Here is a 17,475-nt window from a genome sequence, read left to right as displayed (position 1 = left end):
CTGACCTCACGTCCTCTACGTGATGACGCATACGAGGGTACGCGTGACGCGTACCCTCGTATGCAGAGGACGTGAGGTCAGAGAAAGGGCGGAAGTACCACAAGTGTACTACCGCTGAACCGCCCGCTGCCCGGCCTCAACGCGTCCTACTCGGACTCCTCCTACTCACTCACACCACAGTGCCAGCCAGCCACTGAAGGTACTATTGAACTTTACGGACAATTTTTGTATGGGGAAGCGGGCAGAGGGGGGAGCGCTAGCGGAGGGGGTGGTGAGAATTTCCGACCCCCCCCACGACCGGGGCATGCTCCCCCCTTATGCCTGCGACCCCATAGGGCCCCCAAAAGCGGGATGTTCGGGGGAGTTCGGGGTTCGGGCCGAACATGCCGAACATCTGGCCCATGTTCGGCGAACGGACCCGAACCCGAACATCCAGGTGTTCGCCCAACACTAATCAGGACCCATGTTAACTTAAAATAAAGTGCAAAGAATAATATAATTGCCCTGAGGTCCTGAAATGCTAAATGCAGGAATTTCAAGTCACAGTGAAATACTGAAGTGAGATGGATGACATTTATTGGTCAAAGAGCCAATTTAGGAGCTCTCTTGCTACGTCCACAACCTGTTTTCACATTCATATTCCTTTCCTTGGCAACATGGCTCCCTTGGGTAGCTGTAGAAATAGTCGGGAAAAAATATGTGATCAGCAAGTAAGCTAAGTTTTGTGTTCTCTTTTAGGGATATTACACTGTTAGATTTAACAGGGAAAGTGTCTGTGGATGCAGACAGGCAATGCAAGCAGCATCAGTGTTCAAGTTAGTTGTAACAAAGAAGGCTCTGCTACCAATTTAAACCAACTTTATTAGGATAAAAATAATATAAAAATAAAAAAGTATAATAAATAATTCCAAATGTTTCATTATTAATATTGCATTAAAGAAAAATAAATATAAATGTCCCCAAGTTAAAGCTGTAACCCAAATTATCATTCTATTATGCATGAATATTGGTTGCTTTAGCTGTTCAATTAACGGTGGAATGAGTTCAACACTGACAGAATAAGGAATAATGGGCACTCCTTAAATTCATTTTTTTCCCTGAATTTTCTCCTTTGAGATAATTTTTCAGCGTCTGTTTAAAATACGTTTTCATTACTCTGCAAAGTAAAAAGTACGAAAAGTAGATGAAAAAGTCCTGTCAAAATTATTCAGAGTGTTTTTTTTGTCTTGCCGGTGGCTTAAAATGCATTTTATTAATAAGGTGTGAAATTGTCAACTAAGAGAAAACGTAAGAGAAAAAGTGAATTGAATAAGGGCCCTGGGCCCATATGCAATTAACTTTTTCTCCTGAGTTTTCTCCTAGGAGATAATTTTTCATCTTCTCTTTTAGGGCCCGATTTTTTATCGTTCGCATTTTGCGCTTCTATAGCACTAAACCGCGATCGCCGGAAAATCGCCGGAAAATGGTGCAGGCTACGCGTTTAGCGTTTTTGGGCGCCCAAATCACCCAAATGAAAACGGGCCCATAGACTTTTATTACCCTAGCACTTTGAAAAGCGCTAGCGTTTGAGCGTTTTGCAGAAATCACCGGCAAAACGCTCAAGTGTGAATGGGCCCTTAAATAACTTTTCAGCACTTTGAGGTCAACAAAAAATACTACAAAGTAGGTGAAACAGTACTATCAAAATTAATTTGAGTATTTTGATCTGGTACTTTTTCAATTGCAGAGTGCTGAAATGTTTTTAAACAGAAGATAAAAATGTATTTCCTATGAGAAAACTTAGGAGAAAAAGTGAACTGAACCTAGGGCCATCTGCAATTCACTTTTTCTCCTCAGTTTTCTGCAGTGAAATTTTCACATCTTAGTAATGAAATACTCAGCAGTAAAGTACTCAGAATAATTTTGACACTACTTTTTCACCTACCTTTTAGTACTTTTAAGTTAATTAAAACAGGAGTTGAAACATTATCTGCTAGAAGAAAACTTTGGAGATAAAGGGCTTGATTCACAAAGCCATGATAACTGTTATCACGGCTGTAAAAAAGAAAAATGGTTATCGCGCGCAAAGATTTACGCTCGCGCGCTAACACAAATTTATTGCCCAAACGTTGAATGCTAACGTGCGAAAGCAAATTTTTGCGCACGATAACCGTTTTCATGAGAAATTTCTCGCAAAGCACTGTTCACAGTGTGATAACAGTTATCACTGCTTTGTAAATCAAGCCCAAAGTGAATTGCATATGGCCCCTTATCTCCTTACCTGTACATTATCTCTCTTTGGGCCCAAACCAATTCATTTATTCTCTTGTGTTTTCTCCTAGGAGATAATTTTTCATATTTCGCTAGCAATAACTTTTTAGCACTCTGCAATTGAAAGTAACATAATTTCACCCAGGAGAAAAATTAAGAAAAAAAGTGAATTGGATTGGACCCCTTAGCTTTTTTTTCCCCACTTCACCTTTTCTCCCATGTTTTCTCCTAATAATTTTTCAGCACTCAGCATTTGAAAAAATACTAATAAGTAAATTATATTGTAGTATCAAAATGATTCTTAATATTGTCTTGCTTACTGTGCAAGGTTACCTAGGAATATTTTGCATATTACCTAAGAATCAACCATTGTTAACAATAAGAATACAGAATATTACCCACCTAGAAAGCAATCATACTAACTGGAATGCTATATTCAGGTAAAGTTGCTAAAAATGTACACATGTTCATAGATGAGTAATGTGGTTTTCCTGTAATGGAATGATAGACTATGTCAGTGATGGGAAAGTGACTATTCTTGGGTAATATGTCAGCTTAGTTTCTCCTGTCCTAAACTAAGGACTGTGCTGCTGTACATATCATGGATAGAGACGGCCACCAAACATCTGATAACCACAATAACAGCAGAGGTGCTGTTGTAATATAACTCTTATTCTGCAGTACTCTTCATTTTACTTTACAGCTTTCCTCATCAAAGCAGGTGAGCTGCCACAAGTATTCAGGCTAAATTGTTGGTCCTGACTTTGTCTTATGCTAGGCATATGCTTTTGCCACTCGATTCTCCACTCGATCATTTTTGCCACTCAATTCTGCAGTCAATTCTCTTATCTGCCGTTCGTTTTTCGTATCTTTTTCCATTCACTTATATCAGGCATCAAGCGGCAAAATGATAGAACGGGAGATTGGACATGTTGGAAATAATCTATCTAACCATCTAGCTGCCTCAAAAACCAACCATGTATTCCCAGCATTAGCTAAAAATGTGTAGTAGCATAATTATTGCTTAATTAAAAATGAGAAATAACAATAAGCTGGAAATGCTCAACTCTTATTTGTAATGTTTAATGAAAAAAAATGTGTTTCCTGTAGACAAAATAGGCACTCCATATACACGTATTTAATTAGTTAGTGAAATCATGATCGGTAAATATTCTACCTTGAATATGGTCCCCTATTTATAGGACCTTGATGTTTTAAAAGAGGGTAAACTGGTATAAGCTTTATTTAAAACAATACTTTGAGTTTACTTTTTTTTATTATATATAAGTAGGGGTAAAAAATAACCCCCTTTACATATTTACCTATGAGAGATAGATAGCTGAAGTCCCCAAATGATGAAATAAACAATTCTATCTATCCTCCTTCTCCTAAAAATGACATTTTTTTAGATATCCCACAGTTTTATTTTATATTTAAATCTACTTTTTAAGTTGTTACTGTTTCATTTTCTCTTCTCAATGACACATTTATTGAAGTATGCCAGAGATAATATCTGGTATGCCCCTTGGACACAGGGGCAGGGATCGTGGCACACCATTTAATCCACATAGTGGTGCTCCTTCATACTACCCATGTCAGGGATACAAATCTATGAAATATTGCATTTTTTGTATTTCTTTCATGCTCTTTGAAGCCATTTACTGCCAGGGAAGTGTTTCATGGCTGTAATTCCTAATCAGTGAGGCAGTGGCGTAGCTTAGGAGCTGTGGACCCCGATGCAAGTTTTTTGCATTGTGGCCTCCCAAGCACTCTATACATAACAATCGATACGGCACACAAAAACCTGCTAATGGCAACTACAGTGTCAGGTGTAAGAAGGGATGGGGAACAGTTTGTTAATGATTACCACTATTCAAAATACCTATAGAAGTGATTCTTATGAGCACAGGACCAATAGAGAGCTAATACTGAAGTTCAGGGAGGGCCCTACAAGGCCCCTCTGGCCCAAGGACTCCGATGCAGTTGCAATCTCTACACCCCCTATTGCTACTACCCTGTAGTGAGGGTTACGCTATAGTCCGACTCAGTCCCGTTCCCGACAGAAACTCTCACTTGCATACCTTATATTTAACTCTTTAAGAAAAAAAAGGAACACAGCACAGTTATTTGTGTACTTGGCACAGTACATACACATGTCTATCTCATCATATTGAATGTCATCTCAGTTATCCTTTTAAGTTGACTATCATATTCCACCACAGAGCCCCAGGGCCTATCCCTTATTGCTCATAATCCCTTCACACATCCCCACATACTGTAAATTTATGGGAGCCACTGCTTCATCTGTTATTGAGCAAGCAATTGCTGCACCACTGCAGATGGCCTGTATTGAGCTTCTTTAATTCGCGTACAATGCCTTGCACTCTTCGTTCACGTTGTTGGTTTTTGCTTAGTAAATGTGCATATGCCAATTTTTGCTATATGCAACTTTATGGTGCGTTTGTTATTCCCTCTACCATTTCTTACTCAAGCATATACTAGAAAATGGTAGCTAAGAATAAAAATTGCAATCAATACCGAACACGGCGATTAAAGCGCTGCTTAAAGAGAACCCGAGGTGGGTTTGAAGAATATTATCTGCATACAGAGGCTGGATCTGCCTATACAGCCCAGCCTCTGTTGCTATCCCAAACCCCCCTAAGGTCCCCCTGCTCTCTGCAATCCCTCATAAATCACAGCCACGCTGCTGACAAACAGCTTGACAGAGCTGGCTGTGTTTATCTCTATAGTGTCAGTCTGCTGCTCTCCCCGCCTCCTGCAGAACTCCAGTCCCCGCCTGCATCCCTTCCCTCCCTGCTGATTAGAGGGAAGGGACGGGGGCAGGGACCGGAGCTATGCAGGAGGCGGGGGAGCAGCTGAGACTGACACTACAGATGTAAACACAGCCTCACAGCATGGCTGTGATTTATGAGGGATTGCAGAGTGCAGGGGGACCTTAGTGGGGTTTGGGATAGCAACAGAGGCTGGACCGTATAGGCAGATCCAGCCTCTGTATGCAGATAACATTCTTTAAACACACCTCGGGTTCTCTTTAATACTGCCATTATGTTTGTATTGTATTGATGATTTCATGTAATTGTTAGGTGTGTATCTGATGTCATAGCAATTTCCTGCTTTTTATGCATAAGTGTTTTTATATTGCCCTTTGTTTTTTAATAAAGCTATTTTTATTTTCTAGTAGTGCTCTGCTGTGGGATTGTTTTTCTCTTGGCTTAATTTCCTTTTCAGAGTCTAGTGGCATACTGAAGCAGTGCGGGATCTGTTTTCTAATCAGTTCTTCTCACTTAGGGAGTTCTCACGAGGGGTTTATAAGGCTCTGATCTTCAAAACTAAATGTTTAATCTTAGAACTTCTTTCTCTCATAAGACAGGTATCTTGTTTTATAAAGAGTGCTCAGGTAACTAGCTTCACAGCTTTGCACTGGAAGGTGAGATGAGTAGCAACCAAGGCATTTTCTGAATAAAAGTTATGGACCATTTCTAGAATTTATTTATAAAAAAAGGATCATCCAATACATGTTTATTTAAGCTCCATAACTGTTGTCTTTGTTTAGTTTGGTAAACTTGAAGAGAGATAATGATTAGAGAGTAATCACACCAAGAGAGAATGCAACATGTATACAATCTTTTCAACCACTCAACCAGTCGTCTGTATTGGCAGATTACTTCGACCGATCAACAGCTGAGAATATTGTACTCTTCACTTACCCCACCCACTGTGTGATGTCACTCCTGCACCTGTATGTTCTCTGACCCCCCCCCCCCCACACACACACACACACACACTCATTCACCACTCAACACGCTCTTCCGATGCAGCCCCACTGTGCCGTTCTCTCCACTGGTTACCCATTACCCAGAGGATCCAGTTCAAACTCCTGACTTTAACATACAAAGCCCTCCATGAGTTGTGCCCTCCATACATCTCATCACTAATCTCAAGATATTGTCCCTCCCGCAACCTCCGCTCCTCCCAAGAAATTCTCCTGGCCTCTAAGCTGATCACCTGCTCTCCTGCTCGCATCCAAGACTTTACACGAGCATCATCCCTTATCTGGAACTCTCTTCCACAGCCTGTACGTCATGCTCCAAACCTGGACATCTTCAAACGCACTCTTAAAACACACCTTTTCAGACAAGCTTATAACATTCTATAGCCCTTATTTACTTATCTGACACAATGTAATCAGAGGCAAAGGGTCACTGCCTCATCCATCCTCCACCTCCTTACCTAGTGTATCCCCCACTACCCATTAGATTGTAAGCTTGAAAGGGCAGGGTCATCCTCCTAATGTTCACTGTTTTTGTCACAATATTTGTGCCTCTTGGAACTCTGTTGTGCACTTTGTTAGTGTATCTATGTTCCCCTTGTCGTCTTATTGTGCTTTGTAAAGCGCTGCGGAATATGTTGGCGCTATATAAATAAAAAATAATAATAATAATAATCATTTAGAAAAGATATCATCTGCACAGCCTTGGCCCTGCAATATCGCCTAAGGGATCATATCCCAATACCCGTCAGGTGATACTTATTAAGCATGTGTATGGGGCTTAATGCAGACCTGAACACAGAATGTCCTCTATGCTCTAAAACAGTGTTCCCCAACCCTGTCCTCAAGGCCCACCAGCAGTGCATGTTTTGTGGAAATCCACAGAGGTAGTTAATCAGCTCTGCTGAGATGCTAATTACCCCACATGTGATTGTGTGTGGTTTTCTGCAAAACATGTACTGTTGGTGGGCCTTGAGGACAGGGTTGGGGAACTCTGCTAAAAGATATGGCATTATACATTTTAAAGTGTATCTTAACTGAAGGAAAACATAGAAAATGCACCCTGTATGTATTTAGAGAGTTTAGCCTGTTTAATTACCCCTTATTTGTGTCGAATCACAAGTTGTAATTTGATCTCTCCCCTGTATCACATGACTGCTGAGATGGCAGATAAGCTCATTTGAAAGCACGGGATGTTAACAATATGTCTGCTTCCAAGAAGTAGTAATTAGGAAGGAAGGAGGAAGAAAAACTTTTCTTTGCTACAGCTGATACAAATCTTTAAACAAATCTGCACTGTTTCTACTTTCTGCTTTCATGGAAGCAGGCATATTGTTAACACCCTGTGCTTTCAAATGACCTTATCTTCCATCTCTGACATGGCAGTCATGTGACAGGGGAGAGATCAATTTACAACTCGTGATTAAACCACAAATAAGGGGGAATTGAACAGATTAAACTCTCGAAATACATACAGGATCCTCTCAAAAATTAGCATATTGTGATAAAGTTCATTATATTCTGTAATGTGCTGATAAACATTAGACTTTCATATATTTTAGATTCATTACACACAACTGAAGTAGTTCAAGCCTTTTTATTGTTTTAATATTGATTATTTTGGCATACAGCTCATGAAAACCCCAAATTCCTATCTAAAAAAAATTAGCATATTTCATCCGACCAATAAAAGAAAAGTGTTTTTAAAACAAAAAAAGTCAACCTTCAAATAATTATGTTCAGTTATGCACTCAGTACTTGGTCGGGAATCCTTTTGCAGAAATGACTGCTTCAATGCGGCGTGGCATGGAGGCAATCAGCCTGTGGCATTGCTCAGGTGTTATGGAGGCCCAGGATGCTTTGATAGCGGCCTTAAGCTCATCCAGAGTGTTGGGTCTTGCGTCTCTCAACTTTCTCTTCACAATATCCCACAGATTCTCTATGGAGTTCAGGTCAGGAGAGTTGGCAGGCCAACTGAGCACAGTAATACCATGGTCAGCAGGGGCATAACAATAGGTCCTGCAGCGCCTGCGCCCGTGGGGCCCGCTCGGGGCCGTTTTTTGGGGGCCGCTTCCGGAAGTGACGTCAGCCGCTAGAGCGAGAAGGCGGCGATGGAACGCAAGGAAGAAGGTATGTATCCCGCCGCCGCTGCTGCCCGCTGCCCACACACATTCACTAGCTGGAGGGGGGCGCAGAGGGGAGAGCCCCGAGGTGAGGGAGAGGGGGGAACTTCCCCTCTCCCCGCCGACTGTGGGCAAGGCTTTCCCCTCATGCTGCCACCCCTCCAGCCCCCAAAAAACGGCCACGAGCGGGCCCCGGGGGGGGGGGGGGGGGGGGGGCGCTCTGAAATTCTGCAGGGGGATTTTCAGGTGTCTGCTGCCCACATTACGATTTTCAGGTGTCTGCTGCCCATATTATGATTTTCTGGTGTCTGCTGCCCACATTACGATTTTCAGGTGCCTGCTGCCCACATTACGATTTTCAGGTGTCTGCTGCCCACATTATGATTTTCTGGTGTCTGCTGCCCACATTGCGATTTTCTGGTGTCTGCTGCCCACATTGCGATTTTCAGGTGTCTGCTGCCCACATTGCGATTTTCAGGTGTCTGCTGCCCACATTACGATTTTCAGGTGTCTGCTGCCCACATTACGATTTTCAGGTGTCTGCTGCCCACATTACGATTTTCAGGTGTCTGCTGCCCACATTGTGATTTTCAGGTGTCTGCTGCCCACATTACGATTTTCAGGTGTCTGCTGCCCACATTACGATTTTCAGGTGTCTGCTGCCCACATTACGATTTTCAGGTGTCTGCTGCCCACATTGTGATTTTCAGGTGTCTGCTGCCCACATTACGATTTTCAGGTGTCTGCTGCCCACATTGCGATTTTCAGGTGTCTGCTGCCCACATTGCGATTTTCTGGTGTCTGCTGCCCACATTACGATTTTCTGGTCACTGCTGCCCACATTGCGATTTTCTGGTGACTGCTGCCCACATTAGGATTTTCTGGTGTCTGCTGCCCACATTAGGATTTTCTGGTGTCTGCTGCCCACATTGCGATTTTCTGGTGTCTGCTGCCCACATTACGATTTTCAGGTGTCTGCTGCCCACATTACGATTTTCAGGTGTCTGCTGCCCACATTAGGATTTTCTGGTGACTGCTGCCCACATTAGGATTTTCTGGTGACTGCTGCCCACATTGCGATTTTCTGGTGACTGTTGCCCACATTGCGATTTTCTGGTGACTGCTGCCCACATTGCGATTTTCTGGTGACTGCTGCCCACATTGCGATTTTCTGGTGACTGCTGCCCACATAAGGATTTTCTGGTGACTGCTGCCCACATTAGGATTTTCTGGTGTGTGCTGCCCAGATTATGATATTCTGGTGACTGACTGCTGCCCACATTAGGATTTTCTGGTGACTGCTGCCCACATTACGATATTCTTGTGACTGCTGCCCACATTAGGATTTTCTGGTGACTGATGCCCACATTGCGATTTTCTGGTGACTGCTGCCCACATGGCGATTTTCTGGTGACTGCTGCCCACATGGCGATTTTCTGGTGACTGCTGCCCACATTACGATATTCTGGTGACTGCTGCCCACATTAGGATTTTCTGGTGACTGATGCCCACATTGCGATTTTCTGGTGACTGCTGCCCACATGGCGATTTTCTGGTGACACCTGCCCACATGGCGATTTTCTGGTGACTGCTGCCCACATGGCGATTTTCTGGTGACTGCTGCCCACATTGCGATTTTCTGGTGAACTCTGCCCACATTACGATTTTCTGTCCCACATTACGATATTCTGGTGAACGCTGCCCACATTACGATTGTCTGGTGAATGCTGTCCACGTTACAATTTTCTGGTGACTGCTGCTCACGTTACGATTTTCTGGTGACTGGTGCCCACATTATGATTTTCTGGTGAACTCTGCCCACATTATGATTTTCTGGTGAACTCTGCCCACATTATGATTTTCTGGTGAACGCTGCCCACATTACGATTGTCTGGTGAATGCTGTCCACGTTACAATTTTCTGGTGACTGGTGCCCACATTACGATTTTCTGGTGAACTCTGCCCACATTATGATTTTCTAAAGGCTCACATTACGATTTTCTGGTGAACTCTGCCCACATTATGATTTTCTAAAGGCCCACATTACGATTTTCTGGTGAACTCTGCCCACATTACGATTTTCTGGCCCACATTACGATTGTCTGGTAAAATGCTGCCCACTTTACAATTAATTTACAGTGAAACGCTGCCCCATTACGATTATTTGGCACCTATGGGGGGGGGGGGCCCATCCAAATATTCGCAGGGGGGCCCAGTGATTTCTAGTTACGCCCCTGATGGTCAGTAAACCATTTACCAGTGGTTTTGGCACTGTGAGCAGGTGCCAGGTCATGCTGAAAAATTAAATCTTCATCTCCATAAAGCTTTTCAGCAGATGGAAGCATGAACCCACTTTTGAACCAGAAACAGCGGCAGAGGCGCCTGACCTAGGCTACAGAGAAGCAACACTGGACTGTTGCTCTGTGGTCCAAAGTACTTTTTTCGGATGAAAGCAACTTTTACATGTCATTCGGAAATCAAGGTGCCAGAGTCTGGAGGAAGACTGGGGAGAGGGAAATGCCAAAATGCCTGAAGTCCAGAGTCAAGTACCCACAGTCAGTGATGGTCGGGGGTGCCATGTCAGCTGCTGGTGTTGGTCCACTGTGTTTTATCAAGGGCAGGGTCAATGTAGCTAGCTATCAGGAGATTTTGGAGCACTTCATGCTTCCATCTGCTGAAAAGCTTTATGGAGATGAAGATTTCATTTTTCAGCACGACCTGGCACCTGCTCACAGTGCCAAAACCACTGGTAAATGGCTTACTGACATGGTATTACTGTGCTCAATTGGCCTGCCTACTCTCCTGACCTGAACCCCATAGAAAATCTGTGGGATATTGTGAAGAGAAAGTTGAAAGACGCAAGACCCAACACTCTGGATGAGCTTAACCTCTTGACGACCAGCTAACGCCGATTGGCGTAAACTGGTCGTCTGCGGGTTTCCATGGAAACGGCCGCTCGATCGAGCGGCCTTTCCATGTCCGTTCACGGAGGGTGTCTCCGTGAACAGCCGGAGAGCCGCCGATCGCGGCTCTCCGCCAAAATGTAAACACGCGGGGAAGAAATCCCCGCTGTTTACATCATACGGCGCTGCTGCGCAGCAGCGCCGTAAGGCAGAACGGCGATCCCCGGCCTCTGATTGGCCGGGGATCGCCAGCACATGATAGGTTGAAGCCTATACTACAATGCGCAGGACGGATATCCGTCCTGCGCAGCTCATACAGGGAGAGGGAGGGACTGAGAGGACGGGAGCGCCGAAAACGCTGCGGAGGGGGGCTTTGAAGAGCCCCCCCGCAAAGCGCAGCAAGCCGGCGGCGATCAGACCCCCCCAGCAGGACATCCCCCTAGTGGGGAAAAAAGGGGGTAAGTCTGATCGCCCTGGCTGCTATCTGATCTGTGCTGCGGGCTGGGGAGCCCATGCAGCACAGATCAGCCAAAACAGCGCTGGTCGTCAAGTGGTTAAAGGAAAGGTTCAGGGAAACCTGTAAAAAAATAAAAATCCCTATCCACTTACCTGGGGCTTCCTCCAGCCCATGGCAGGCAGGAGGTGCCCTCGCCGCCGCTCCAGAGGCTTCCGGTCGTCTTCGGTGGCCGACCCGACCTGGCCAGGCCGGCTGCCAGGTCGGGCTCTTCTGCGCTCCAAGGACGGGCTCTTCTGCGTCCGACGCGGGCGCGCTGACGTCATCGGACATCCTCCGGGCTGTACTGCGCAGGCGCAATAGTTCTGCGCATGCGCAGTACAGCCCGGAGGACGTCATATGACGTCAGCGCGCCCGCGTGGGACGCAGAAGAGCCCGTCCTTGGAGCGCAGAAGAGCCCGACCTGGCAGCCGGCCTGGCCAGGTCGGGTCGGCCACCGAAGACGACCGGAAGCCTCTGGAGCGGCGGCGAGGGCACCTCCTGCCTGCCATGGGCTGGAGGAAGCCCCAGGTAAGTGGATAGGGATTTTTATTTTTTTACAGGTTTCCCTGAACCTTCCCTTTAAGGCTGCTATCGAAGCATCCTGGGCCTCCATAACACCTGAGCAGTGCCACAGGCTGATTGCCTCCATGCCACGCCGCATTGAAGCAGTCATTTCTGCAAAAGGATTCCCGACCAAGTATTGAGTGCATAACTGAACATAATTATTTGAAGGTTGACTTTTTTTGTTTTAAAAACACTTTTCTTTTATTGGTCGGATGAAATATGCTATTTTTTTGAGATAGGAATTTTGGGTTTTCATGAGCTGTATGCCAAAATCATCAATATTAAAACAATAAAAAGGCTTGAACTACCGTATTTTTCGGACTATAAGACGCACTTTTTCTCCCCCAAAAGTAGGGAGAAAAAGTTACTGCGTCTTATAGTCCGAATGTAGCAATCATACCTATGCTGGCGCTTGTTTCTTTCCTGCAGTAAATGATCCTAATGAGGTGAGCAGTGGGCGACAGCAGCAGCAGCGAGATCCACTGCTTCCAAGCGACAATGTGGCCCTTTAATCTTCTTTGATTATGCCCGGCATCAGCGCGATCCCCGGCGGTGGCTCCAAACGGCAATAGCCGCGATAATTATCCGCAATGTGGCCCTTTGATCTTCTTTCATCATGCCGGTCACCGGCATCAGCCCCGCAGCAGCGCGATCCCCGGCCGGTGGTTCCAAGTGGGATAGGAGCAGCCCGTGTAATTATCCTGCCCGCTGGCCTTTCATCTTCCTCTTTGAACATGTGAGGCATCAGCGCAATCCCCACTGACACATGCATCTTCAGCCACTAGAGCGGCAGATACCTCAGGGGCTTCCGTACTGCCTGGTCATGCGTCACCCCATGACCTGCGGCGTACGTACACCGCGGGTCATGAGAGGGCGCCGGTGAACTAGCAGTACGGAAGCCCCTGAGGTATCTGCCGCTCTAGCGGCTGAAGATGCATGTGTCAGTGGGGATTGCGCTGATGCCTCACATGTTCAAAGAGGAAGATGAAAGGCCAGTGGGCAGGATAATTACACGGGCTGCTCCTATCCCACTTGGAACCACCGGCCGGGGATCGCGCTGCTGCGGGGCTGATGCCGGTGACGGGCATGATGAAAGAAGATCAAAGGCCACATTGCGGATCATTATCGCGGCTATTGCCGTTTGGAGCCACCGCCGGGGATCGCGCTGATGCCGGGCATAATCAAAGAAGATCAAAGGGCCACATTGCGGATCATTATCGCGGCTATTGCCGCTTAGAACCACCATGGATCACAATGGACCAGATGACTGCACGCACCCACCTACTGCCACCCAGCCTGGTGAGATATTCAGCAAAATAACTGTTGTGATTAGTTACTGTAGCTGGGAGGGGAAGGGGGGGGGGGGTTATGTAGTGTAATGCAGTTTAGTGTAGCTGGGATGGGAGGGGGGGGAGCAGGGGTTTGTGTAGTGCAGTGTAGATGGCCTGGGGGGGGGGCAGCAGGGGTAAGTGATGTGTAGTATAGTTTGTGGGGGTAGCAAGGGTTAGTGTAGCTTGGTAGTGTAACTTAGACAGGGTTATCTTGGCTGGAGGAAAGGTCCATTAGACTCTCCCAGACTGTGGATGCACCTAGGTTTATTATATTTTTTACCGCTGGTTTTTGCCCTTTAAACCTAGGTGCGTCTTATAGTCCGGAGCGTCTTATAGTCCGAAAAATACGGTACTTCAGTTGTGTGTAATGAATCTAAAATATATGAAAGTCTAATGTTTATCAGTACATTACAGAAAATAATGAACTTTATCACAATATGCTAATTTTTGAGAGGATCCTGTACAGGGTGCATTTTTCTATGTTTTCATTCTGCTCTGTGCAAGATCAGGTCCACTTTAAGAGTTTAGGGTAGTTGAGAAGTAGGTGAAATCCTTCCTGGGGGTGCTTATTGCTTAATAGTCTCCAGATAAGCAGCTGAATTTATAAAGTCACATTTGTAGAAAATCTTGTATTTTTGATTGTGGCAAATACAGTACTTTGTGAATCGTTACTTAAAATTCAGCATAAGGTGATTTTTTTTGGGAGGGGGGGGGGGGTAATGTTGCATATTTCTTCTCCATGTTTGTAGGAGTAGGACTAGGGCAGTTTATGGTGGAATCTTTTAGATCAAGGGTACTCCTAGATCTCTGCCCCTTCAGGTAAAATGGCTATAGGAATAATTATATACCCATTAACCATGACCTCAAAGGGTTAAGGTAAAAAAAAAAACACCTCACACAAGAATTGTTTAAATCATATTTCTGCATTAACCAAAAATACTCTTTTTTTTTACAGCAATTTTGTTAAATTTTAGTTCCTGTCTGTAGTCCCACTGAAGAAAATATGTACCCTCATTTTTTTGATTTATCACTTGGAACTGGAAGAAAAGAGAGATGGAAATAATATTTTGCCAAGCCCTACTTTATCCAGAACTAAAAATGAAAGAGGAATTGTAACAACATATGGTAGAATGTACTAGATCGTTTAGGATACCCAATTGTATGTCAGTTTTCCTGGTTGCTGAATCAGAAACACGTCCATTATCTACAGTATATATTGCCAAATATTTATATGTAAGCCCGCCCTCCAAGTGATGCTTAGCCTAGGCTTTGATGTCACAGATCCCTCTGCCTCAGATACATCTGGGAGACCAGGTGTTGTTTCTGCTCACTTAGGAACACACCACAAACAAACATTCTGCAGTGATGCACCTTGCTAGCAGTAAAGTTATTGCTATGTGTAATACATTTCAGAATGTAAACCAGAGTGAGAAATTATTTTACAATGGGCACACACTAGCTAAATTATTTATAAGGTAATATTGTAAAAAACAAAACAAAAAAAACACAATTTTATTAATTATGTTATACACAGTAAAGGTCCTCTTCAATAAAATAAAGTGTGGTTGGAGTTCTATTTTAAAAGCATGTGCTTGCCTGCCAATGACTTCCTTAGTAAAACATTTATTCTTTTTCATTAATTCTTTTATCTAAAATGAGTCACCGGGCTGATTTCAAAGAACATAAACATGACATTTAAAAGGTGATTCTCTGGCACATCGTAGAAAAGTACCATGTGGTTAGCAGTAGATCCCATCAGAATTTGCTCTGATGTGTTTGCATAAAAGTGCCTTTGTAATGAGTTTAAAGGAAATGTAGAATTTCCAGGAAACATCACACAGACCCTCATAAAATGAGAAAAAAATGTGTATTTTTCAGAACATAATTACCATAATTCTGAAATAGTGTTATTGTAAGACTGGAAAAACACACACACCCACACACACCCACACAACAAAGCCAACTTACCTTTAACAGATACGTGAGAGTGTAAGCTTGGTATACATTGTTTGTTTGAACCCCTTAGCCTTGGGGCACTAGTCAATTTATTCTGGGCTCTTAGGAAACGTCTTGTAATGGGTGCCTTTAAAAAACAGTTTAACTTTGAAGTGTCATGTAAAATAATCTTTATTGAAGACCAGAATAAATAAAACATTTAAAATCAACACATTGTGGGGACCACATAGCTATGATAAGCACAAGATACACAATATATAGCAATTAGTGACATCTAACATAATCATCAGTCATAAATCACATAAACCACTATGACTGTAGATAAGCACAAAGTCTGTGGATACTTAAATCCTAATGCAAATAGTATGACTGACAGCCAGTGTACTGTAATAAGTTCCTCCACAAATATGGCAGTGAAGAATTACATAGTGACATGCAAGCATAACAATACAGTATAGGGCAGGCATGGGCAAACTCGGCCCTCCAGCTGTTACGGAACTATCAGTCCCACAATGCATTTGCCTTTATGAGTCATGACTGTGGCCTTCAGACTCCTACAATGCATTGTGGGAATTGTAGTTCCTTAACAGCTGGAGGGCCAAGTTTGCCTATGCCTGGTATAGGGTAATAAAAAAGGTAAATACTATTATACCTGTGACAGAAGATGCCATATACGTGTCCCAATGCGCTCCCTCACGTGTTCCGTGGCAAGAGCCGCTTCTGCAGAGGTGAAAGAAGGTCTTGCCGTGGAACAGGTGAGGAAGCCCATAGGGCACGTATATGACATCTTTTGTCACATACATAAGATACATATCTACCTATCTATCTATCTATCTATCTATCTATCTATCTATCTATCTATCTGGTACATTTAGATATTTAAAGCGGATAAAAAAATAAGTATTGGGTAAACTATCACATATACCACTTGCAGCCATTATATGTGAACTAGGCCTTAGACACAAATTAATTATGCAGGCTAAATGGTATGTTAATCAAAAATTGTACTTTCAGACTGATACAGGCAGTAAAAATAGTAATCAGAAAATAGAGTCAGACAACAGTTTCTACTTCTTTCCTAACACATGGAGGAGCCAGGAAGCCTCTGGACTATCCAGACCAGAGGCTTCTTTCTACTTTAATAGTCACTCACTGCTAGGGATCATGGTTAATGATAGCGGGCAGATTGCTGCAGGGCACAGCGCTGTACATAGCAGGGGGTGTGAGGTGGATCACCTTGTCCTGGTGCTCAGCAAGTCCTCTTCCCTGTAATGTGATTAGGCAGAGTTGGTTGCCACTAGAATCACTTGTAATTCCCCTCCTCCAGGCTGGGAAGGCTTCATGCCTCTTTCATTATTGCTCTCTATTGTTCTGCGGTCTGATCGCTGACGGAAAAGCCAACACAGCGCAGTGAGGAAAGTTGTGTGGAACGGGGCAGCTGATCTGTGGTGAATCAGCTGCTCAAGAAGCACAGAGCACACTTCTCCAGCCTGTCTAACTGCTGAGCCCGTTCTGTAGACGGGATAATACACAAGTACCAAATAATGCAAGCTTTCTGGGATCCAGTCCCCTTCTTCAGGCATATTTCCAGATGTAAGCTGAAGTAAAACACTGATGCAGGTAAATAGTAAACACAAAGATGGCAGTTGTGCTGGCTACTGTTTAGCAGTTAGATGTCAGGTGATCAGCAGGCTGGAGCCAGTGAGCTCATGCAAGCATACATGAAATCTAGCAGGTTTCTGAAGATCATGAAGCCAAGTAAATCATGTTGCATAAGGAGTCATGAATCCCATTCCACAATTTAAAACCCTCTGTTAATGTCTTAAACATCTTCATAAATTTGTACTCAGAAATCTTTCTTGCTTGTTCATTTTTGAAGTTGCCCTTAAGAATAAGTACTTTGAGATCTTGCATGCTGTGTCCTGGTTCACAGAAGTGTTGGCCCACTGGTGTGTCCATTTTACCCTCATTAATTTTATAGCGGTGATGGTTCATTCTTGCACAGTTTTTGTCCTGTTTCTCCTATATAGATTCATTTTGAGTTGCATTTCATGCAGCGTAT

At 44.0% G+C, this 17,475-nt stretch overlaps 1 long non-coding RNA gene across 1 annotated transcript; it reads right to left on the bottom strand.

Moving 5' to 3' along the window:
* Positions 1-597: 597 nt before the first annotated feature.
* On the bottom strand, positions 598-17,056 carry LOC137522566 (uncharacterized). Its single transcript, XR_011022335.1, has 3 exons — positions 16,650-17,056; positions 15,426-15,540; positions 598-673 (listed from the first exon to the last, which is right to left on the bottom strand). It is a non-coding gene; the product is annotated as an uncharacterized lncRNA (long non-coding RNA).
* Positions 17,057-17,475: the final 419 nt, after the last annotated feature.

Source organism: Hyperolius riggenbachi, chromosome 6 (assembly GCF_040937935.1).
Source record: "Hyperolius riggenbachi isolate aHypRig1 chromosome 6, aHypRig1.pri, whole genome shotgun sequence".
Classification (NCBI taxonomy): domain Eukaryota; kingdom Metazoa; phylum Chordata; class Amphibia; order Anura; family Hyperoliidae; genus Hyperolius; species Hyperolius riggenbachi.
The sequence above is the reverse complement of the archived record's forward strand: the minus strand, read 5'-3'. Positions and strand labels throughout refer to the sequence as shown.